Source organism: Rhinichthys klamathensis, unplaced genomic scaffold (genome assembly GCF_029890125.1).
Source record: "Rhinichthys klamathensis goyatoka isolate OS25496 unplaced genomic scaffold, OSU_Roscu_1.1 h1tg000547l_1, whole genome shotgun sequence".
NCBI lineage: Eukaryota > Metazoa > Chordata > Actinopteri > Cypriniformes > Leuciscidae > Rhinichthys > Rhinichthys klamathensis.
This window is the reverse complement of record NW_026607018.1, coordinates 472,865-500,032: the sequence shown is the minus strand read 5'-3', so window position 1 is coordinate 500,032 and position 27,168 is coordinate 472,865. Positions and strand designations below refer to the sequence as shown.

Sequence of the window (27,168 nt, the reverse complement as noted above, 5' to 3'; positions counted from 1 at the left end):
ACGTTTTCTGGCAAAATAACATTTTAAAACATATAAACAAAATAGATATTTTATGGTAGATGTTTCAGACTGCAGCAGCAAACTTCTAATGTGTATGGCCTTTTATGCTTTGCTTTGAAAACGCGCCAAATATTATTATACAATTAGTGTTAATGATAGTAGGAGTAGGCCTACCTGTAAATATTTTAGTGCACTGATTATGCAGTAAGCATTCAAATATTATGGCAGCAATAAATGAACAATCTATTATAATTATAATATAATAATGATTCATATTTTTTTTTAATTCTCATTATTATTATTATTAATATTTGATACAATTAAAGTCAATTGGGTCCAATTGTTTGGACCCCAAATGTTCTTTATTCCACAGCAGAAAGAAAGTCATACAGGTTTGGAAAAACATGAAGGTAAACAAAAGATAACAAACAGCTCTTTTTTTCCACCTGAACAATCCCTTTACGTTTCGTGACTCATGACTCAATTCAAATTGAATCTTGAAGAGCACTGTGTGATCTAGACACTTTTCGCATCAATGTACCACAAAAATGCATGGATTGGTTGAATCTGAATTCATTTCTGTGAGAGACTGCCACATCTTGGAGAGACTGACACATTAGTTGCACTTCACAACTTCTGGCAAGACATTTTCTTGCAAGTTTCATAACAATAAAATAACAACATTCACAACCCATGGATGGCATTGAGAAAAACTCTTCTTTGAAAGTGTTACATTATGTGAAATGTTCACAGTCGGCAAATGTCTGGATTGTCGGAAAGACAAAAATACACACTCTGCCGGCTCTGCAGTGCTGTTGTGTCACTCTTTGCTAATGGAAAGCACACCAGGCAAATGAGATCACGGCTTCCTGCAAATGAGGTGTGCAGAAGAGAACAGCAGTCTGCTTTAAAGAGCACAGCACAAACAAGTATAACACACATACACACGCTATCAATACATACCACTTCAAGCATGTTCACACACACACACACACACAGTAAGGTTCTTCAGTAAGTGTAAACAATGCTTTTAATTAAAGTTTCAGCATGAGTGGCCCCACTAGTCTTCCCTGACCACCACACCTTGTGCTTTTCATCTCTGTCTGTTTACTCCAGCTCTGATATTTGTGTATTTTTCTTTTCAGATACAAGACACAGTTCAGTGCTGCTTTTGAAATGCAGTACTGTTTGCATGCCACAAATTTGGCTTGTGACCAGGCAGACCAAAGAGAGAACACACACATCTACACACACTGCAGAAGTAACAGCTGCTGAAACCACCTCTGTGACAAGGACTTGATTTAATATCCAAATTATGTCTTATATGATTGCTGATCACACTGCTAAGAGGCTAAGAGGAAGGAAGAATAAGGGACAGATTTGGAGAATTCACTGTGTTGTTGCCAATATTATGTGGTAGATTCCCTATTTGTAGCAATGCTGTTATCAGGAGAGTGGCAGTAGTGTTGCTAGTTTTAAAATCATGATGCTTGATGCTCATGATGATCATGATCAAGATGTGAAATATGAAGCTTTTCGGTAAAGGAATTTTACCAATTAAAGGCAGGGTAGGCAGGTTTTTTCTAAAACACTTTTCCCCAAATTGGTTTAAACTGTCTTTATATACCAATACATATTTAAAATGTAAGTACTCTGAAAAGAAGAGTATAAAAATAGAGTGTCTGTAGTCCTCTCAGGGCTGCAATAAACACAGCTATTTATTCCATTCGGAACAAATGAAATGATTGGCTGGGCGACTGTCAGTCTCCCTCGCTACCATGGCTACCACCCCTGCTGCCATGGTAGCGAGGGAGACTGACAGTCGCCCAGACAATCATTTCATTGAAAGAATGTGGCCCAGACCTCCTCCTGATGTGGTTCGAGCAATCGGATTCAAACCCGTCTCGAATGCGTTTCGGGGGGCATTTACACCTGGTCTTTTCACGATCGGATAGCTATCCGATCACAGAAAACGCATGAAGTGGCCAGGTGTAAACAGCCCATACGGCGAAACCTCTACCTGTGAGTTGCCAGGGAAAGTGCAAATTGCCTTCTAAAGGTTACACGGTTGTTGATGGGCCCTGTTTAGTGTTTCTCATGACATTTTCTTTTTACTTGTTTTTTTAGATTTATTTTTATTGTTTCTAACATGTCCTGTTCAGTAGACTTGCTCTTTATTTATTGTTTTTTATACTGCAGTGTACATACAACCAGTACAACATGTCCTGTTCTATAGACATGCTCTTTATTTATTTATTTTATACTGTACAACCAGTAAAACATGTCCTGTTCTGTAGACATGGTTATTATTTATTTATTCATGTTGTACCAGTCCAAAATGACTGTCAGTTGAAATAAACTTTGTGTTGTAAGAAAACTTGTTTTATTTGTTATAAATCTATTTTGATGCGTTTTCCCATAACTTTTGTAATTTTACAAATGTTCAAAAATATCGAAATTAATATCGATATCGCAATATTCATTATCGATATCGCAATATCAGATTTGTTCAATATCGTACACCCCTATCTGTGTATAAATAAAAAGTGGGCTGCACGCGGAACCTCCTGATGATGAAAATGATGTTACATGGACAGTGCGCAGACCGTCGTGGAACGCGGACAGTCGAAGTATACTTTGGGCTTTAGGCATTAAAGGTTTGAAACCCCTGAACACAGAGAACAGAAAGAGAGCTGGATACAAAAGATATTTATCAACTGAAAGCAAATCTGCAGATGCATCCGGAATCTTGCCAGTGATGAATATGTTTTTAATTAATTTGAACACCTGGAAGCTTGTGAATGACTCTGTACTGCAGGTAATACCATTCTCTGACCAAAATACATGAAAACAATCAAGTAAATGTAAAATAAATACAGTAAATATTTTTGTCTGTAGAGTAGTTGGTAGCTTATCTAGCAACGTTTTTTGAGTTACTTGCCCAACACTGCTTCACAAAACACATTTTATTTTCAGTGTGTCATTGCTTACAGTACATAATGGCATGCACTTTTAGGAATATAAAAACATAGAGGCTAATGACTCATTCTCTCAATGCACTGTTTACTTGTTACATTGTGGGCTCTAGTGATAGCTTAGTCACGATAAAATTGCAAAAGGTACAAATTATGTAATTTATCAGATAACAACAGCATACAAAAAAAGCTAAATAAACAACCTAATTTGCTCTAAACCAGTCTCACTTCTTGGCAACAGCATTACTGCCACATAGTATACAGCATTTGCAGATATTAGTCAGGTCAGGGATATGTGTTAGCATGTGAATGTGTAATAAAATAGGACTAGCAAACATTATTTTATGGTTATAATGCTAACAATGTAATGCATGATTATTAGATCAGTTTTAATACACCATGAATGTGTAACCTGTACAAAATGAATTTGCTCTACAGAATTGTCAGTCTGGATACACATAACATCATAAGCAATCAAAAAAAAATTTAAACCAGCTGCATATCAGTCATTTTTAATGCATTTTCAATATAAAAAGTCCTTTCAGCCATGTTGTGAGTATGTGAAAGTCATGCTTGTAGAAATGTGAACACTGAACTGCACGTGTCACAAAGAACAAATGCACCATCTCAGAGTTTTTTTTTTTTAGAGTTTTCAAAGCAGCCGAATGAATAAGTGGCAGATGGGGGAGAGCATTCATTTGGCATAACGCAGATTCACACCAGCCTCACATAGAAAAAAGAGAGGGTGAAGGTGAAATGAACAGACATTAAAGGAACAGATATATGGTTGGAGATAAATCTGAAGTAGTAGAGCGAGAGGAGCGAGATGAGTTGTCGAGTGGGTGGCCGTGGTCAATTACACGCTCAACGTACTAAAACAAAATGGCTCCATCTGAGCAGTGTTACAGCAGACAGCGCTCAGGTGGGCTGAAGATCTTTAATGAATGACTCCTTGTGCACAGATACAAAGAGAAGAACCTCACGTGTTCAAGTAAACCCAGAGGAGTTCTGGGACTGTACTGACAGAGGAAGTGAAGTGTGTGTGGGTCAAAAGGCAGTTTGGGATTGAACCGTGCCTGTGTATGTTTATGTTTAATAGAGAATACTGTCCTCTGGGTTGGTTGCATTAATGATGCAGTTTAAAAGTATGTTTTCCATACGCTGTAATGCTGCAACACTAATGTCAGAATATGATAAAACATTGCCTCTAATTTTCAGGGCTGATTTGTCATTAAGTTTAAACAGTTTTTAGCCTACACACATAAACAAATCCAAACTACAGAAAAAAAAAGAGCAAAAGTTACAGCAAAGCACACCAAACTTCTACCAGTTCCTATGCAACCACCAGACAGTCGAATCAACTGCTCAGCTTAGACAATTATCCAAACTACTAATATTATTAGTCATGAAATTAAAATTATTTAGTGTGCAAATCAAAATCCATTAAAAAATGTTAATGTTATTAAAAAATAAAATAATATTAAATATGAATGAGTTGTATTGAATTTGAAAAAAAAAATATGAATACATTTAATACCTACTTGTATGTTTTGTACTGTACTTTCTGGGAAAATGCTGAATTTGTCCTTCATGTTCAACCTTGATACATTATATTTCTCCATTTAAAAATAATGTTATAATCATTTTGACATATTTACAAAAATGGCATCTTCAGTCTTTTTGACCATGTGGTTCAAACCGAATATTGGCGATGGATGGATGATGGATGGATGGACATAGATACAAACAGACAGATAAATGACTAAAATGTGACTAAGACTAAGCATTTTCGTCTGAAGATGAAGACTAAACCAAAAATGGCTGTCAAAATAGATGGATGGATGGATAGCATTTGATAAAAAGGATAAGTTACTGTAAGTCTGTTATAGAAAACTCAATGGAATTGAGTGTATTTGTGCAAGAGAGTGACAGAAAAAAGTGGAAAGCTATTTTCTTTGACAGTATTTTCATGTGAAACAGCCCCAGCACCTGGTGTAATGTCAGCTTTAACGCTACAGTCTCTGACACTTTGGCCATGTTGACCCGTGGTGTGTTGCTGCCGGCAGTTTTCTGACACTCTGGACAGGCTACAGCCTGACTATAGGTCAAGGAACATCACTGAGATTGAATTTTTATTTTTAAGGATAGGGAAGACCTTGCTTCACATACTCACACACACACCAACACCCTCATGTTAAGGGAGGTTAAGGGAGATGGGAATGTCAGAACCAGAGCAGACACACAAGGTGTTGTTCTCATGGGAACACGGGTTCAAATCTGTTCTACGCCTGCATGTCCTGATCCCATCGCCTCTCTATTTTAAAAAAAGCTTTTCTTTTCTTTTAACAACCCACGCTCATTGGAAAAACATGCCAGTGGCGGAATTTTTTTTAATTGATATTACATTCCGTCTTGCATGTTTTACGACTCTTTCAAAGTGAAACATCATCTTATACCAAACCTACAGACAGAAGCTTAAATCATCTAAACCTGTAGTAAAGACTGTAAAGAGATGGACTAATGAAAAAGAGAGGGTATTCCATTACATTACGTTTCGAGTGCACTGATCGGAGTGTTTTTGAACCTGCTGCAAATGCTGGAGAAGCTCATCATATATCAGTTTCTGTGAGGATATGTGCTTTCTAGGACTCATTTATCATACAACAATGACAACGACAATCCAAAGAAGATGCCTACAGAGGTGGGGACAGAGTCTTGCATAATCAGGCCAAAAAAACAAAGGAGATGTGACTATTCTAAAAAGCTGAAAAAACTGTTTTCAGCCAGCTTCCAGTCAACCCTCTATCAGTTTGGAAAGGCCTGAAAGACATAACCAATTACAAGACACCATCCCCCAGCACTGTGTCGAATCAACAACTGGTCGATGACCTGAATGAGTTTTATTGCCGGTTTGAAAAACCCGGTCTCACGCCCCCCACACCCGTTCTGACCTTCTTTCTATGCATTCATTAACACCTCCAGCAACCTCCCTTCCTCCTGCACTTACAATCTGTTAAGAGGATGTGTGCCGGGTCTTCTTCTTGTGTGAGAATCGTGTTTGTGGACTTTAGCTCAGCTTTCAACACCATCATCCCAGATATCCTCCTGACTAAACTAACCCAGCTCTCTGTACCCACCTCCATCTGTCAGTGGATCATCAACTTCCTGACAGACAGGCAGCAGCTAGTGAGGCTGGGAAAATTCACATCCAACACCTGCACCATGAGCACTGGCGTCCCCCCCCAGGGGTGTGTTCTCTCCCCACTGCTCTTCTCCCTGTACACTAACAACTGCACTGGAAAAGACCCCTTTGTCAAGCTCCTGAAGTTTGCAGACGACACTACACTCATTGCCCTCATCCAGAACGATGACGAGTCTGCTTACAGAAAGGAGGTTTAAGAGCTGGCTGTCTGGTGCAGTCATTACAAACTGGAGCTGAACACGCTCAAAACAGTGAAGGAGATTGTGGACTTCAGGAGGAACACCCATAGACAGTATAAGAAGTGGACAGAGAGCCATCTCATTGGAACTCAGTTGAGACAGTTGAAGCCCATTTTTAGCGATTTTTGAGCACTTCCGTTCCTGACGCGCAGACTCAAACCGACTCAAACTAAGCTTGATGACGTGAGCAACCTGTCTGACAGACGTTAATCTTCTAGTAGCTTGGCGTGAAAATTGCCAACGTTAATCTTGCAGAGACGGGGAACTTGAGCAAAGAGTTATTTGGTGTGAGTGAGCAGGAGTAAGTATTCCTTTGCTTTTATGGACTCATTATCTATGGGCTTCTCCCTTGACGGGACGTCCCCCCGATTGCCTGCGAGCTTCTCCTGCTGTCTGTACGGTAATTTCTGTACAGCGCGACAGAGAGTCGAGTGGTTATGACGCAATCGTTAGCCTATTTTTACTAAATCTGTTTCTACGGGGCCATAATGTAACATAGAAGGTAATGGAGCCCTTTATACATTGTCGTGTTTCTTTAGAAATAAATAATGGACAAATGGAGTCTTTAAACGCCTCAGATGTAAAGTTATTCGCTGTCAAAGTGACGCCAAAATGAATGGGAGTCAATGGAAATGCTAACGCAAGTGAAGTTCTGCTACAACATGGCGGCACCCGGCCGGCTTCAACTTCCGGTCGATGGATTACCCCCTTGGGAACACCCCAGCACTCCCCCATTCACCATGATGAACAGCAATAGTAGAGTCATTCAGGTTCCTGGGCACTACCATCTCTCTCAGGACCTGAAATGGGACACTTATATAGGCTCCATAGTGAAAAAGGCCCAGCAGAGGTTTTATTTCCTTCGTCAGCTGGCTGAGGAAGTTCAACCTGCCACAGGATCTTCTTCTGCAGTTCTACTCTGCAATTATTGCGTCTGTCCTCTGCACTTCTGTAACTGTCTGGTTCCGCTCGGCTACCAAATCAGACCTCAGAATACTTCAACGGATGGTCCGGACTGCTGAGAGAATCATCGGTAAACCCCTTCCTTCTCTCCAAGAGTTGTACTCGTAGCGAGTAAAAGGGCTGGGAAAATCACTCTGGACCCCTCATCCAGGGCAATTTCTCTTTGAACTGCTGCTGTCTGGTCGGCACTACAGAGCACTGAGCACCAGAACAGCCTGGCACAAGAAAAGTTTCTTCAACAATTGAATTGAATGCCCCCACTGGGAAATAAACATGTGCAATACAGAACACTACTTATAAACATATGTATTTAGCATACCATATATATCTTATTCACATCCCCTTGCATTGTATATGACATACCTGTACATACATATATTGTCCATTGTCTATTTTGTATATTAAAGAATTTTGTATTATATAAAAGAATATTATCCTAATGTAAAAAATTGCCAGTCTATGTTTTCCCTTCTGGTCAATTTCCTGTTTTAGCTGTGCAGTATATTACTAGAGGCATGAGGAATCTGCATCATCCATCAGGGACTTTATACATGAGTGCGTTTACACCGATATCCATCTCTCACACATATACTACAACACATAATGACAGATTAACACACAACACATGCATTCTTCTGTTTCTGTCACATTCAGAGCTGATTCTGCCCCAGTCATCCTCTCAGGCCTGAAGCTGTATTTATGTAGAGTATGTTGTTAAAATGACAAAACTGTCATGCATGTGACATACTAACGTCTTAGCTGACTGACCCTCGGCACCTTAAGTAAGGTAGAAAAACATGCAACCCATGCTATGTGACTCAATGTGCTGTTCACACAAGCATAACATTACGCATCATGTAATTCTCACATCATAATCTTAATGTGTAATGGAATTTTCCAAAAGAAAGAAAGAAAGAAAGAAAGAAAGAAAGAAAGAAAGAAAGAAAGAAAGAAAGAAAGAAAGAAAGAAAGAAAGAAAGAAAGAAAGAAAGAAAGAAAGAAAGAAAGAAAGAAAGAAAGACATCTTATGAAGCTGACTAGATGGGTTCGTAGAAATGCATGAGGAAAATTAGGTTTGATCTTATCAAATAATTAACTCTGAAAGGTTTGGTGCTCTAATATACACACCATCCATTTGACAGGTTACTCTGGTTAATATCTTTTGTTTTCAAAGAGGTGAGTTGCTGTCGCTTTTGGTATAATGAAATATTTATTATACCATAATACATTTTATACAACTGCACACACTTTCTGATTGCATTGAGCAGAAAGCAAGTACCACAAGCATTAATTTAATTCCATCTACTTATCTATTCAAAAACTTACTTAGAATGTTAGGTAGCAAGCTATAAATGCTCACTTCAACTAGCCATTTAGGTAAATAACAACAACTTTATCAGGTAATTAACTATAAAGGTTGACTTTTAGTAACTTTTAGTCATTTTTTTTCAGATAACAAGCGGCTATTTGAAACTGTTGACATTCAATTTTGATAATAACTATATTATTAAATATATTATTAGCTACAATTTTCACTTTAACTTATTCAGGGAGAAAGCTATAAATGCTCACTTAAACTAATTTTCCAGGTAGCTACCCAGGGGCGATTAGGAGTTAAATTTTAGGGCGGCTCAGACCCCCAATGAGAATTAAAAAAATGTATTCAGTATATTGTTTGTATAAGTAGACATGAACAATACAGTAGGTACACTATATCAAGTCAATCCCTGAATATTGATTTCAAGCTTTAAAGCTCTAGCACAGAGATTTGCTGTATTCCAATTTACCTACTTATCCTTCACCTTAAAAAGTAGCAAAAGACTAGGCAAGCTTTGGGACATACTACATCACAATTGTGTCTATAACGGGCCGCTCTGTTGCTTAGTTATGTGGATCCTGTCACCGTTTAAACTGCCCTGACAATCTTGTCACTGTTAAAATTCTCCACTTTCAATTTAATTTTCTACTGTACCGAAGAGAAATGAATTAGCACGTTGATCTGCTAGTCGTGGGTCTTTCATGCGGTGAACTCTCCTCATGTGTCTGCATAATGATGCATTTGAAAGTTCACAATGTTGTTCCAGATTAAATACAATGTGGAAAACATTAAATAATATTTTTTTTTTCGCCAGGTCAGATACGGTTTATTAATCATGAATAAAACCCTTCTCTACTTAACCTTTGGTCTCACACATCGGCCATGTTTGTAGTTTTTTAACAGTTTTTATTCGTGTTTGTAACTCTAATTGAATCCTATCCAACGCACAATGGGTTGTGGGTAATATTAGCAGTTAGAGTGTGCACGAATCTGCACTTAAGCGGAAATAATAGATAGGGATGCACGATTAATCGAAATTAAACCGAACTCGCGATTTCGCTTAGTGTGATTGTGAAATATTATTTTTCATTAAATAAATATATGCACAGCGTGTTAGTGTAGAGCGGCACTTTGATCAGTAGTAGTAAATACTCCATCTTTGTCTAACAAAACACAACATTCATTAACATGTTTTTACTTCATAATGTCAGTCGAGTGTTTGAAATAACTCTCTTTTGTGAGCTGATGTGGCTTCTTATAAGTGTTGTCACAGTACCAAAATTTCAGTATTCGGTACCAATACCAGTGAAAATCCACGGTTCTCGGTACCAATTTCGGTACCAAAGCTTAATTTAGATAAAATGTACATATATTAAAGTGTATATCACAGTTATAAAGATGGAAACTAGTATTAAAAACACTTTACAATAAGATTCTATTTGTTAGATAACATTATAAAATGAACAAACAATAAACGTCTCAGGTTACGTATGTAACCATGGTTCCCTGAGAGGGAACGAGACGCTGCGTATAGCGCTGCGGGAACGCCCCTGCGTGATTGCGTCATGAAGCACTCGTGAAATCAGTCCAATGGCGTGACGGGACGTCCTAGGCGGGTGACGTCATTGACCAGGAACCTATAAAGCACCCCTGGACCGAACAAACACTAGCTTCTGATAGGTCGAACAAGTTGGTCACAGGCATGCTGGGAGTATGGCAAAGCGACGCAGCGTCTCGTTCCCTCTCAGGGAACCATGGTTACATACGTAACCTGAGACGTTCCCTTTCAAGGGAACTCAACGCTGCGTATAGCGCTGCGGGAACTGAATACCCACGTCGCCATAATCCTCAAGTGCCTGTATATGTGAAATCGTCGTGCACATTACACTAGAAACACCCGAGAACCCGGAGTAGAAGCCACATCCAGGTTATAAAATTTGACAAAGGTGTGCGGAGAGGACCACCCTGCCGCATCACATACCTCCTGAAGTGAAACCCCTGACAATAGGGCCATAGAAGCAGCCATACTCCTAGTTGAGTGGGCTCGGATCTTTAGTGGTGATGGATGACCGGCCGACTCATATGCAAGTGATATAGCCTCAACTATCCACTTACTCAAAGTCTGCTTGGATGCAGGCTTCCCTTTACTCGGGGACCCAAAACACACAAACAGTTGATCAGATTTGCGCCACAGGGCAGCTCTGTGGACATATGCATCTAAAGCCCTAACTGGGCAAAGTAAGTTCAATTTCTCCTGGTCCTGGTCTTGGAACGGAGGCGGAGGAAAAGGCCTGCAACATTATTGGACCCGCCACATTAGTGGGGACCTTCGGCACATAACCTTCCTTCGGAAACAGGAACGCTTTCACCATACCAGGCGCAAACTCAAGACACGAGGGAGCAACTGACAATGCTTGTAAATCCCCGATTCTTTTAAGAGAAGAGATAGAAAGAAGAAACAAAGTTTTTAATGTGAGAAACTTCTCTGGAACCTCTTCAATGGGCTCAAAGGGGGCCAGGGCTAGACCTTCCAATACAATGGCCAAATCCCAAGTCGGCACCCTCGAGCGTGCCGCAGGCCTTAACCTCAAAGTACCACGGAGGAAGCGAGTTACCCACGGGTGTCTTCCCACTGACGCACCCTCTATAGGAACGTGATAGACGGATATAGCTGACACGTATACTTTCAAGGTGGAGGGAGACAACCCCGAAGAAAACTTTTCTTGGAGAAAATCTAGTACTGAACCAACTGGGCAGTCAACTGGATTCACAGACTGGCCTGTACACCAGGCAACAAAAACTCTCCATTTTAGGGCATAGAGCCTCCTCGTGGAAGGAGCTCTAGAGTGTAACATGGTCTCCACTACCTCAGTAGAAAGACCTGAGTCTATGAGCTGATCCCCCTCAGAGGCCAGGCCCACAGTTTCCATAGCTCCGGACGCGGGTGTAACACCGACCCTGCCGCCTGGGAGAGAAGGTCCCTCCTGACCGGAATTTCCCATGGAGGACCTTCGAGGAGAGACACAATGTCTGAGAGCCACACTCGGCCCGGCCAGAACGGGGCTATCAATAAGAGCCGAACCCCGTCCCGGCGTACTCTCTCCAGAACTCCTGGTAGTAATGCCAGGGGGGGAAAGGCATACAGACGTAACCTCGGCCACGTCTGTACCATGGCATCCAACCCCAAAGGGGCTGGATGCGTTAGGGAATAATATAGGGGACAGTGCGTTGTCTCTCGAGACGCAAACAGATCCACCTGAGCTTGCCCGAATCGACTCCAAAGGAGCTCCACCACCTCGGGGTGGAGTCTCCATTCCCCCGGCACCACTCCCTGCCTCGACAGAAAGTCTGCCGTCTTGTTCATGTAACCCGGAATATACAGTGCTCGAACTGATAGCAACTTCCCCTGGGCCCAAACCAGAACTCGATGTGCCAATTTCCAAAGTCGGCGAGATCGCAAACCCCCCTGACGATTTATGTAGGAGACCACCGCTGTGTTGTCCGTGCGAACCAACACATGGTGGCCCCTGAGGTCTGGGAGAAAGTGTCTGAGTGCCAGAAACACGGCCATCATCTCCAACTGGTTTATGTGCCAGGAAAGATGATGGTCGCTCCACAGACCCCGAGCTGAGTGACCACTCATGGTCGCCCCCCAACCGATGAGGGAAGCATCCGTCGTTAGCGTTAAGCGACGACAGGGAGCTCCCAACACCGGACCCTGGGACAAGAACCAAGGATCTTTCCACATAACTAAGGCACGTAGGCATCGCCGCGTGACCTTGATCATGCGAAAAGGATTTCCCCTCGGGGAGAACCCCCTGGTCCTGAGCCACCACTGTAAGGGTCTCATGTACAGCAGGCCAAAAGGAATCACGTTGGACGCTGCTGCCATCAAACCCAAAATTCTTTGAAACTGTACTACAGTGAGTGACTGGCCTAGTCTTATCCTGCGCACGGCTTCCAGGATCGATTTTATCCTGGCGGGCGCCAAACATGCTCTCATGGTCTTTGTGTCCCATATTACGCCCAGAAAAGTGGTGTTCTGTTGTGGAACTAACACGCTTTTCTTTACATTTAGCCTTAACCCCAACTTTTTCATATGAGCTAGCACAGCATCTCGATGCTGGACCGCCTGATGTTCTGACTGTGCCAGAATGAGCCAGTCGTCTATATAGTTCAGCACGCGGATGCCCTGGAGTCTCAAAGGAGCCAGAGCTGCATCCACGCACTTTGTGAACGTGCGGGGTGACAGTGCTAGGCCAAACGGAAGAACCCGATACTGGTACGCTTCGCCCCCGAAAGCGAACCTGAGGAACTTCCTGTGTTGCGGAAGGATGGAGATGTGAAAATATGCATCTTTTAGGTCTATTGTGACACACCAGTCCTCGGACCTGATCTGATACACAATCTGTTTCAACGTGAGCATTTTGAATTTTAACTTCTTGACTGCTCGATTTAGTCGACGCAGATCTAAGATGGGCCGCAGCCCCCCACCCTTCTTTGGAACTATGAAGTATGGGCTGTAAAACCCTGACTCTCTGCTGTGGGGAGGAACCCTTTCTATAGCTTCTTTTTGCAGAAGTGTCCGTACTTCTCCTTCCATCACCAAAGCCTGCTCGGAGTTTACTACCGTGTGTACTACCCCGTTGAACCTGGGCGGGCATGACCCGAACTGAATTCTGTACCCTTTTTTTACTGTATGCAGGACCCAATCTGAGACATTTGGCAGAAGTTTCCACGCTGCCAGATACTCTACTAAGGGAACCAGCCTCTCGAGGCTGGTCTCTGGTGTTATTTGAGCGGCCAGCTCGGTGACCTGAGACGGCGCACCGGCAGGAAGCAACCGAACTGACCCACTTCGAACTCTCCTCGGAGGGTGCGAGCTTCCCCACGCCGCTACGTTTCCGGGCGGACATGGAGATAAGAACTCGCTGGGGACCGCTGCGTCCTGAAACACCAGAGGTGGCAGGGTTGGCAGCACGGCCCCCTGATGGCACCGAGAGGAAGCGGGTGCCTCGACACACCGATTCCCCTCGGAGGGGGCTACCATCAGAATCCTGGCGCCGTTGGCGTCAGGACTTCTTCGCCGAGGCCTTCCTGGAGATAATCACAGTCCTCAGATCTGCTCTACCTCGGGAAGACCTTGGCTGAGCGCGCTGTCCCGACCCCCAGTCTCTCTGTGGGGGGGCACGGACAGCCACGCTCACCTTTTGCTGGGCTCTATGAGAGATGCCTCTCCGTGGCCACCAGAGCTGCCATAGAGCGGCCGATAGATTTTGCCGCTTCCCTGGTGGCCCGAAGAGATAGATCAGCTGCCTTCCTGACCTCCGCTATTGTATCTCTCCCCACTTCCTCACATTCATCATCTATGTCTTTTAACAAGTCAGCCTGATATGCCTGTAGGACCGCCATAGTATGTAAACTGGCAGCCGCCTGACCTGCTGCCGAATATGCCCTACCCACTAAAACCGATGTTGTTCTTACTGGTTTAGTGGGCAGCTGCGGGGCTTTCAGCGACGATGCAGACTCGGGGGAGAGATAGCTCGCAAGCGTCTCTTCCACCTGAGGCATCGCCGCATAACCATGTTTCTTTAACCCTACTATATTCGAATATTCAGATGTCGCTGGGTTAAAAACTCTGAATGATGCCGGTCTAATCCATGACCTCGATACCTCAGTATGGAGATCAGGAAAGAACGGTAAGCCCCGCTTTGGAGGTTGCGATCTAGATGGCAAAAATCGTTCATCTAATTTACTCTTTGATCGACATGACTCCTGTTCACTGGCTGGCCAGTCAATATTTAATCTAGCAACAGCACGAGTGACAACCTCCAAAAGCTCCTCTTGTGTGTGTGTGACTGTGTGTGATGCAAAATCCTCATCTCCCAAGCTCACAACATCCAGTTCCTCGGAACTGGAGTGCTGCTGCACTTGCGCTTCAGCGCGAGCAGAAGAAACCGCAGCGCGTGCTTCTGACTCGTGAACTGAAGCGTCGGATTCAACGGTTAAGGGAAGAGATAGGGGATCACCCGTCTCTACCCCCGCCGTTAAATCCATTTGCGAACCCCAGGACGAGCGTCTTCGCCGTGCCTCAGCAGCAGCGGGACCCGAGCCCTGGGGAACGCGAGCCGAAGCACCCTCCTCGAAGAGTGCTCGGCGGGACCGGAGAGTTTTCATTGTCAGTTTCTCACAATGCTCACAGCCAACTCCCTCGAGAGCTGACTGGGCATGTTCCAATCCCAAACACATCACACAAAGCTCGTGTGTATCCCCACCCGTGATGAAACGAGGACAGGGAGTAACACACTGCTTAAATTGCTGCTTTTCCATAATATATAGAAAGACAAACACACATCAAATAGACAGATACGATTTCACATAGAGCGCTTGTGAAGACACAGAAGCTAGTGTTTGTTCGGTCCAGGGGTGCTTTATAGGTTCCTGGTCAATGACGTCACCCGCCTAGGACGTCCCGTCACGCCATTGGACTGATTTCACGAGTGCTTCATGACGCAATCACGCAGGGGCGTTCCCGCAGCGCTATACGCAGCGTTGAGTTCCCTTGAAAGGGAACCATAGTTATATACTGTAGCAATTATTCTCCTTGGGGTTAATTTAAAAATATACTAATACATTTTTTAAAATCAAAAGTTTTATCTGTTAACATTATTTAATGCACAATGAATGAAGTGAATAAACATGAACAATCAAGTGTTTGTATTAAATAACATTCACAAACATTAATTAATGTTGTAAAAATATATTGTTCACTCAATGTGTTGATGTTAACACATTAAGTAATGTTAATGAATGGTATCTTATTGTAGTGTTACCAAACTATACAGGAGTTAAAACATGTTTTATTTGACTTAACTGTAGCCTACTTTTATTTAATCCAAAACTGCCAAAAATGTCACTCTTGCCTGTCTTCAAAACTTGAGAACCCTGTAGCTGATTTCTAATGCAAGGGCTAGAAATCAATGAATTCTTTGCTGATACTTCCTCGTCATCACGGAGAGCGCAGTTTGCACCGCTTTCTCCTTCTCTCCACAAGCGCTCGCTCTCGCGTGTCTCCGCTATGCAACCATAAACAGTGACGCGCCTGGAAAAACAAGCTCGCACGTCGCTTCTATTATGAGCGCGCTTCCCGCGCGCCTACATTTGAAATTTGCACGCGCAAAAAACGTGCAATGTGAACGGCCCTTTATGGCAACGTGACATTAGCCTAATTCAACATATTTCCATATGTGGCTCTTTCCTCCTTTCTTGTCAACAAGTGGATTCAGAGCCAACGCATTAGCAGCGCCGCCGGTCGCCATGTCTCAGTGTTTTTATGAAGAGGACGCAACTCTGCACCTTTCGGACAGCGCATCAAGAACCGGATTAACCCGGTACTCGGTACCTAGAAAAGCTGGTACCGTAACCGTTAATTTTTTTTAGTACCGACTTGGTACCGAAGTACCGAGTTTTTTGACGACACTCTTATCATAGAATGAGGCAGACAATATATTATTTTTTAGTATTCTATTTATATACAGTGATAAAGGCTATTTCGATAAGCATTTTGATATAATTAGGCCTATACTTTATTATTATGAAAATACCCAACTCAAATACAACATATATTGCGGCAGTCGTGTGTTTATTGTCTTCATGTTTAATCAGTTAAAGCGTTTCTATCTTCTTTTTATTCAGCTACAGCAGCGATAGCTTGATGCCTTTGTCCACATTAGGGATTTCCTGGAACGTCATAAGTTATATTATTTCTAAGAGGCATATGTGGAGTTCCTGCGCAAAGAGCGCCCTCTGGCTTCCAGTATGAATGAAACCGGCATTTGTTTAGCACTCAGTAATGCTAACTCCATCCTACTTTGGGCTTCAAAAAATTGGAAAAATAATACTTCTCTCTAAAGAAATTATGATAATCCATATGTTTTTTTCTCCAGTGTACATAAGTTTTCCCACAGTGGATGCATAAGAGGCTCATATATCATATTAAAGACATGGACTCCTGACTCCTTGCATACCTGACAAAAATTAAGAAATTATTTTTATCATAGATTTTTATCATAATAATATAAAAAAAAAAAAAAAAAAATCCTTAGACCTTTCTAATGATTTATAGTCACAGCCTGCCTGCCTGTTAACAGGCAACCCTGCAGTTTTTTCGTAAAATGTTTTCTGTAAATTAAAAATGTTATTATTTTATTCTTATTATAATGTAATATTTATTCTAAAATACACCATTTTTTATTTTTAATAATGAAAGTGTTATTATTTCATATTTTGTTTAATATTTTTGCCAAATTAAGCAGCCCTACAAGCAAGCACAACAAACCGGGTGGATATATATATATAAATAAATATCATTTTAACCAGATATACCGCAATTCGACTTTTTTTCCCCAAATCATGCAGCCCTAATATTGGACCATCCGGGTATCTTTGGAAAACTCATTTCAACATACAGTACTACAATTTAGGACACACTAATTCTAATTTCGAATACTATTTAGGATGGATAGCATGCAAATTGGGACGCACCAATTGTGTCGGGCTTAACCCTACAATGCTCCGAGAATGCTGTGGGACAATAAGAATGCAAAATGTTGTGGTTGCTGTAGTGTTTGTGGAAGGGACGTTTTAACTGAAATGATCTAATCTGGTCTGAATTTCTGCAAAGTGCCTCAGCTGAGATACATTGAAGCCTGCAAATGGAAAATGAACTCTCTTCATCTCTTCTATTTTCAAATAAAGCCATAGATACCGCCAAGCCAAATTTAGATCGCACAAAAGACAGTTTGGATTTCAGTATTAAAGAAACCATTTTAGCTGATCTCTATTTTAAGGCTCTGCAAGAAAATAGCATTTACTAAAATAGCACATCAAGTATTCTGGTCATGCCGCAAACTCATCCCAAGGTTAAAAGCCATGTAAAGACTCCTGGCCCAGACTAGGACTTGAGAAGCCAGAACCAGTTCAGCAACACATTTATCATCTTGAGTGGTCTAAGAGGCTAAAGGTTAAGAATAAAAACTGCAGGAAATGGGTTGAATGTCAAGATGAAAGTATTAATAATTTAGACCATGGCAAACCACCTTCTGAGTGATTTGTATAAAGACTGTAATCTGTTAAATAAACGACACTTTTCTCCTGATACACTACAGACATAATTCGTTTTCTCTCACCTTGAAAGCACTTTTTTGTTTTGTTATCAATCCTCTCATTGGGCATTTAAAGAGATCAATTACAGAGCTATGGTGTACCTTCTCTTTGAGTCTGGATCAGTAGACATTGTTCTTGTATATCAGCAATGGGAACACTCCTTCTTTGCAGACCTGGCCCAAGCTGACACTAATCATTTTCAATTAGAACATATAAGCCTCCTTGTTCTCATATTTAATTCATATCTATATCAGCTCCCTGCATGCCATTGAGATTCTGTTGGGATGCATACTAACTGATCACAGGACCACCTGCAAATGGGTGTCAGAATTACAACAAGTATCGACAAGCTAGAGAAGTGTACTGTGTCAGACTTGATTGATGTAAACACAGTGTGCACTCAATCATAGTAGAAGGGTTTACTCCCTGCACGCAGGTGTGTGTGCAAAGTGCTTTACTGTTTTCCTTTGCATATAAATGAGCCACCTGTGCCACAGCAAATAAATAACAGGAATATTATGTAATTCTGTCTTACCTGAATAGTAGCAGGTATCATCAAGTGAAGAAAGCATGAAAAACAGAAACAAAATATAAGCACCGGTGAGTTAAAAATCACAATGTGTATATACATATACACACACACTCATGCTCAGAAAAGCCCTATTCGGATGGTAATTTTTTCTCATGGCGTTGTAAGGTATTTTTAACATGATGTTTTTCTCCCACCACCTGCAAAAAAATCAGAATGAATTACTGTTTTTTGACAAACACCAAGGTCGTGTGGTCATTTAATTGCCGTCCGAATCCAGATCACTAAGTTTAAAAGAAGAAAATTAAAAATTCACTGTTTAAATCCTTTTTGACCACTGCCGAGCACCGTACTATAAATGTTGCACTTCGCTGTAATTTTGATGCATTTTAAAGACCGAGCCTACACTTATATTACTGAAATGCAGGAAAGTATTTACAAGAACAATATTTCATCACCGCTCAAAAGAGAAAGAGAAGAAAAGCACTTAAACTTTCGAAATGGGCTGAAATTATGGCAGCAATTATATACATTAAAAATTAAAACCAGGCAGCTTTATGTTTACTCCATATAAAATAAGAGGCTGTATTAACTTATTTCCACATTTTTTAAACTTATTTTACATTTTTTTCCTATTATTAAATTATATATTAACTTATTATTATTCCAACCATATGATATTTTATTTACAGCAGACAATCATGTGACTGACCACGTGAACAACGCATTCCCATGTTCGTAGGATCACAAAATCCACTCCTCCACTGTGAATAAATCGCCATCTGAATGCATGAGTTTTTTATCACTGAAGTGCCATGCAAATTTATTTTTACGGACGTCCACATGAGAAACGATTACAGTCTGAATAGGGCTAAAGGCTGGATTTTTATGAAAAATACAGTAAAAGGAATAATAAAGGCTGAATTTTTGTGAAAAATAAAAGCAGTAACATTGTGAAGTATTATTACAATGTAAAATAACTTTTTTTTCTATTGAAATATATTTTAATTTATTCCTGCAATGAAAAAACTGAATTTTCAGCATCATTACTCCAGTTTTCAGTGTCACATGATCCTTCAGAAATCATGTGAAGTATTATTACAATGTAAAATAAGTTTTTTTCTATTGAAATATATTTTAATTTATTCCTGCAATGAAAAAACTGAATTTTCAGCATCATTACTCCAGTTTTCAGTGTCACATGATCCTTCAGAAATCATTCTAATATGCTGCTTTACTGCTTAAGAAACATTTAACATTATTATAACATTATTATCAATGTTAAAAACAGTTGTGCTGCTTCATATTTTTGAGAAGGGGGGGGGGGGGGGGACAAAAGTCACAACAGTAATCTTCCCATATGAAAGAATGTTGCTGTTCACAGAGAAAAATAATGTTAACAAAACTTCTGCATATCACAACAGCTAATGACATCTAATTAAAATCTATTTCTGAACTCTGAAACTCTGTTAGTCAAAATAAACCTCAAAGCAAACTCAAGTCAAACGGTATAATTTTGTGTGATGTGAAAAATGTATGCTGGCAGGACAGAATTTCAAAGCTATATCATTTAGCGTGCTGTCAAAGCAAGCCATCCAGTGTACTTAAATAATGAAATGAAAACAACACAAACAACTTTCAGTGCATGATTGCCAAATACATTTCAGTCTAAAATTCACACTTGGTGGGCTGCTGTACTGTAGCATTAACACCTCTTGGTTATTTGATTGCTCGATCAACATGTAAATAATTGAATGTATAGTTCACAAAAAAAACCTCTTTAATGTATGTTGGTGCCTTTCATACATATTCAGAAGACTCTACTGTCAGGCCTACTGTGCATTAACCATCCAGATTTAACACCTAAAGAGGGGATGTCTTCCTGATAAGACTACTTCATTTACTTCTGAAAATTCCTGAGAATTGCCCCATTAACACTCCATCAGACTCATAACCACAGGGGGTCGTCCTATCTTATCAGTGTGATTCATCAAATGATCCCATCATTCACACTCCAGCTGGGACGTACCGTTCCTGACTTGATCACAATCATGTCAGATTAAAGACAAAACACAAAAAAGAGAGAATGAATAGTACAATCTTACAGTTCCTGAGTGTTTTAATAATGTCACTTTAAATCCTCAAACACAATAATGGATGACTGATTCAACGTATGAGGGAAGTTAATTGAATGCAAGATTCCGGAAGAGGAAATATGGTCAGTTTACTTAAAAATAACATTGAATGGGTTTGTTTATACAACTGATTAAGTCATGAAATAATTTACCATCATGCCCTTTAGATTTACTACGAGTGCAATATTGTGGTAGTTTTCTTGCGCGGCATGCGAAAGTACTGCACGCGCTTTTTTTATGGCACTATTCAAGATTTTGAGGTTGAGTGATCAGCTTCTCAGACTGATATATCACACACAACTGTTAGTGAACTGAGTGCCAACACATTTGGAGCACGTGTTAACCACTTCAGCTTCCATTTCAGTCTCCTCTCTTTCATAAGGCTGTCATTCAGTCCCTTCCGCCTTCTGTTTTGGGACTCTGATAAGGAAGGCCAAGCTATTAAATGCATCTTCTAACCTCTGTCTTTGGCATTATCAGTCTATTCTATCAGTCTTTAGAGATTCTCCGCAGTCCCTTTCCCTCCCTCTCTGTCAATCTAATCTCAACAGCTCCAGCTGACGGCAAGCGGGAACACACACAGCCACTCACACACTCCATCAGAGACTATGGCTGCAGGTTTTGAGGCTCTATGATATGATCTAGGCTGTCAAGATACTGTTGAGATATCTCTCTCTCTCTCTCTCTCTCTCTCTCTCTCTGTCTTTTCCTCCACCTCTCTCTATCTTTTCTCTCTCCACACCCACACATGCTCATAGAAACATAAGTACATACACATAAAATGACACCTGTTCTTTTATCTGTGAAAAGAAAGCCACTCCTACTAAATGACTCCTGTGGTGAGAACCACTAAAACAGTACTCGCATCACACAAGTCCTGCGGAGTGTGGACTTTAGGTCTACAAAATCCCCCTCGCAGGATATCGGATCTAAAATAACATCATGAGAGCATGTGACTGGGTCATGAACCGCATCCTGCTGGCATGTGGGTGAAGTGGTCATGTTGGGCAGTCTGCGATTGGCAACACTTGATCAAATACCAGCATGGTTCGCAGCAGGTGGCTGGGGGGGTGGGCGGTAACCAAAGGCCATCGCTGGCGTGAGGGATTATGTAGGGGGAGGGCCAGCTGGTACTAGTGAATGGACAGGTTTGGGCCTGGAGATGCCAAGTAGGGCTGCGCAGATAGACCCAGACTCCCACGGACACAGTGGACAATCTTACCATGATGATGCCAACAGCCTAGAGGAGCCAGGGCAGACAGCCCAAAGATTCAAAACAATGCCTTCAGTCCAGCCCTGGATAATGTGAGCTGAAGGACAAGGAGATGGAGATGCAACAGACTGACGAACACCATGTGTGTGAATTCTGCTGCAGCGCACTGCAATATTGACTCCCGATATGGACTCCTGAATGCTGAGATCACTGTGGTTTAAAAAGTGTGAATGTGTTCAGACTAGCGGGAGTGAGATTAGGAAGAACATCAATTCCATTATCTGTGTGTGTGTGTGTGTGTGTGTGTGTGTGTGTGTGTGTGTGTGTGTGTGTGTGTGTGTGTGTGTGTGACTAAGAGAGTGTATGTAGAGAGGAAGTCTGTAGCATGTCTGCAAAAGAGAAAGAACTGTGAATTTGACACTCTTGATAGACAGAACAATAGATGGATAGAATGATCTACACATGGAATTATAGAATGACAGATGGACACACAGACAGACAAACAGACAGAAAGATACAGTAGATGGACAAGTAGATAGAGAACGATAGGCAGGTTGAACGATGGAACTACAGAATGACAGATATAATGACAGACAGATACGTAGATAGTAAGTAAGTAAACTTTATTTATATAGCACTTTTCACAGACAAGAAGGGTCAAGAAGTGCTTCACAGTAAAAACAAAAATAATAAAACAAATAATAACCACAACACAGATAACAACAAAACCATATGACTAGTTAAACGCTTGTCTAAAAAGATGTGTCTTAAGGTGTTTACTAAAAGTTTCTACAGAGTCCAGGGCTCTCAAGGCTAATGGAAGAGAGTTCCAGAGCCTTGGAGCCACCACACAGAAAGCACAATCACCTCTTGTTTTAAGACGTGTTCTAGGAACAGTAAAAAGGTCTTGGCCTGAAGACCTCAAAGAGCGACCAGGAGTGTGTGTGTGCAATAGGTCCTGGATGTAAGAGGGAGCTTGACCATTGAAGGCTCTGTAAGTAATGGTAATAGTAGAGATGTGCCCGAAGCCAAATACTTTATTTGGAAAGAACGGATAATGGCTTCAATACGAATAACGAATTCTAGAAAAAAAATTAACGAGTGAATGAGTGTAAACTATGAATGAAATGAGCGCAAATTAAATTAAATAGCCCCGACAGACAGACAGACAGACAGACAGACAGACAGACAGACAGACAGACAGACAGACAGACAGACAGATAGAGACAGACAAATAGATAGATCCAGCAGACAAATAGATAGATCTAGCTGCCCATGATCATTTTCTGGAAGTTAAGTTTTAAACACTAATGTCACTAGGGATCGACCGATATGGATTTTTTAGTGCCGATACCGATACCGATTTTTTTCCTGCAGCCTTAGCCGATGACCGATACGGGCTGCCGATTTTCTTGAGCCGATATTTGGAGCCGATACATTTTGCTCCCTCAATTTACATCATAAAAATGACATGATGTTAACAAATGTTACAGGTCTCAATTTAATAAAAGTAACATTTATTTAACGTAAAAAAACAATATTTAACAAATATTAAAAACATGTGAGGTAGAACAAGAACAAGTAGATAAACAATATTTAACAAATATTAAAAACATGAGGTAGAACAAAAAAAAGTTCACTGCTGAAAATAAATATTTAAGCATAAATAAAATAATTACACTATTGCACACAGTAGCAACCAGCATAATAAAGTGCACAGTGCACACTGTACTTCATTTTAAAAGTAACGAACTATTTACTGCCATGGTTTAAATTTTCTACATAAAATAAAATGAGCATGTCTAGTCTCTAATATCACTGCGATGGCGAGGGAGACACACACCACACGCGTCCAAACCTCAGCCAGGTGGTCGCTGAATAAATATCCCACAAAAAGCACGGAACAACGTTGGTATTACTTAATCCTATGACCAGTGTTCGTAACAGCTACCGTACGCATACTAGGGCTGTCAAAATTGCTCAAATGGCGTTTGTATATTCCCTCTAAAAAAACATATTTGAACATATCGTCGTGTATTTGGTCAATGACGCGCATTACGTCAATAACAGGACAAATTAATACAAAGAGACATAACTAGTAGTATTAAGTAGCTTATTTGAGTTTAAACATATTTGACAACGTATTACTACAAAAAAAAACGAGTAAATCAACTAATGGCCAAGACCGCAGAGCTCACTCTGGCTCGCCCGGACTCGCAGGCGCACTCTCTCTCTCTCTCTCTCTCTCTCTCTCTCTCTCTCTCTCTCTCTCTCTCTCTCTCTCTCTCTCTCTCTCTCTCTCTCTCTCTCTCTCTCTCTCTCTCTCTCTCTCTCTCTCTCTCTCTCTCTCTCTCTCTCTCTCTCTCTCTCTCTCTCTCTCTCTCTCTCTCTCTCTCTCTCTCTCTCTCTCTCTCTCTCTCTCGCACTCACCCTCACGCTCTCCGCGCATACCGGTTTAAATGAACAACAACAAACAAATGTTGAGTGCTGATCAAGAGTTTTGTGCAAGCAATTTAAGGTATATAGCAGGCTTCATTCAGTGATTGAAACAAATACATTAATTGAAGTTTCACAGTACATAGAACCGACACTGAGCGCTCCGAGCGAGCTCGAGCTGTGCTGTGGTAACGTTAGTCTGCTACCGCGAGCGTGTTTTTCCACATTCGAATATTAATTTTCACCTTTAAAATTCCGTTTTTTTTAACTATTCGAATATATATTCGTATTTAGAATATTCATTGACAGCCCTAATGCATACTGAACGGATAGCCTACAGCAATTTGCAGCTCCCTAAATACAATGGCAAGCAAGCAGTTTTATAGACGAGTCATTCGCGATTTCCATTTGGACCCACAAACTTGCTTAGCTATATAGTTGCAACCACATAACAGTTATAGAGCAACGTGTTTCCATTTTCAAAGTGTTTGACAATATTTCAGCAGTCAAACAGTTAAAAGATGCTTTAAAAGTTTAAAAGTTACCGTTATCTTGAAGCGCAGGTTGCACTCTGCTAGTGGGGGAGGGACAGTGCAGGGTCTGCACACTGCAGCGTCTCCAGCAGCACAGAGCTGCCTGTGGACGCCTGTCTATAAATAATGCCGGGAAAAAACTATCGGCGAACGCAGCAGCCGCGTATCGGCCGATTCCGATACACGTAAAAACCGCAAATATCGGCCCGATATATCGGCCGGCCGATATATCGGTCGATCACTAAATGTCACTCTATTCATGTCCTCGTCCTTGCTGTTATTCAGAGGTGCAGCACGATTGTCACACTGCTGAGTTTTAAATTCGGTTCCTGCTGTGAGTGAATGTTCACGCCGGTGTTTCTAGTTCCGGCCACTCAAAGGACGACTAGGGGACTTCAGACTTAGAGTTCTGCTCATTCACTCACAGAAGAATTGGAGAGAGAGGGAAAATTTAAAAAAGAGGGCGAGACAAGACTCTAGTCCTCTCCACTGGTTGATTCATAAAGAACCTGTACACGATAGATAAACGAAACGAGGAGCGATAAGGTACTCATCTCTTCCCTTTCTGATGGGCCTAATATTTTTTCCTCTCTTCTCCCCTGCTGTTCTCTTCCTTGTCCTCTGGTTTGCGGGGCTACCGCTGACCCTCTCGGACAGACAGTTCGGCACACTGCCATACCCTGGGGGAGGATGAAATTAGTTTTCAGAAAAGAAAAAGAGAGAGAAAAAATTACCAGAGAGTCCAGCGAGGAGTAATATTCAACATGGCCTGGCAGCAGTCGTCTAAATGCTAATCCACTATCAGGTACACAGTGCCTCCTAGTCCTGCGGCTCGAAAACAGTTCTATCAGTGTGTGCCAGGAAATTACAACAGCTTAATTTAATTAAGACACAGTCAACACATAAAATGGATGCAACAGTTCACACTAGCATTGTGAGCAGAGACTGTGACCTTTCAGTACGACGCGGCACTTTTAAACACAGACTGTTGACAGACCCTGAAGCGGGAATGTTGCAAAAGTCTTGACCCATAAAAATTTCCTAAAGCTGTTTTCCATCATCCATTAATTCTCATTATAGTTTCAGAACATGCGACAAAGTCTGAACATATACTTCACATGTCTGTACACTGACAGATGTGTCTTTTAGCTATTCTGAGAAACACAATAACCCAGTAGTTCACCCAAAATTTTTAATTATGTCATAATTTACTCACTCTCATATTGTTCCAAACATATCCAACTTTCTTTCATCTGCAGAAAACAAAAGAAGATACAGTGCAAAACAACAGTGGACCCCACAGTCTTTCTTTTCTTCTTTTCCATTTCCTTTCAACCTTTTTCCCCCCACAATTTTACATGTATATTTGGAGTCTAAAATAAATAGCATGATAAGCCCACAGCACGCATTTACATGGCTCATTAGAATACCCAAATTAATTGACTTCTTCAACAGCAAATTCAAGTGATTTTACAGAAAAATCAATAGGGTTTGGTTAACAAGTACTTACAAATCATTAACAAACTATTAGTTATTCATAGTTTGTATATAGTCTCTACTACATTTGTAAATAAGTAAATAGTGAGTTCTTCATTCATTGTCACTATAATTAACACAACTATTCTTGTTTAATTAGCTCTTAGTAAAAGGAATTGTTAATTGGCTATTACTATTAGGAGTAAGTAGTTCTCACTATAGATTTGGTCACGGAAAACGGGAAAATGCCATTAATTAAGTGCTTTAAACGAGCCTTTATTGGATATTAATTGAATTAATATTCAGTATTCCTTAAAATGTTTACAAATACATTAAAGACCCACTCCGATGAAAATAATGTTTTTCTAGGTGTTAACATGTTCTTGTGGCATTTTTCTGATGTTAGAGGACATATCTTGAGAAAAATAAGCTCAAAGTTGTATTTCTGAGTATTTCTACATTCAAATGGCTGTGAATCAGTAGCAGACGCTAAAATGCCGGCTAAAATAGACTGGAGTTGTGACGTAGTAACTCCACTGGGCGTCTCCACACGCGACGTCTTGGAGTGAAATAATGATCGGTGATAACTTTGATTAACTTCGGATAATAATAATTAACATATAACACTGTTGCCCCACCGGTATTGGGGGTGTAAGCTAGCGGGAGAGACAGAGCTCTCAGCAACGGGCAGGGGGAGGGTCGTCTCCATGCCAACGGCTCCGCCCACAACCCAGAGGCGAATTGCTAATGAGCTACTGCCGCTCTGCTGAAGCGAAGTCCCAGAAAACGGCACAGGTTTTGTGATTTTGGCTAAAAATGGCATAATCATAATTTAAAGACCACTGGGAATGTTTAAAAATAGCTCAAAATATGATCGGAGTGGGACTTTAAGCACACACACACACACACACACACACACACACACACACACACACACACACACACACACACACACATTGTACAGGTATATGTGGATTTTATACT

General features: G+C 41.1%; 1 protein-coding gene across 2 annotated transcripts in view; it reads right to left on the bottom strand.

Annotated features, from left to right (window-relative positions):
• Positions 1-27,168, bottom strand: part of grid1a (glutamate receptor, ionotropic, delta 1a) — a 367,672-nt gene that overhangs the window by 212,664 nt on the left and 127,840 nt on the right. The window lies entirely within an intron of this gene.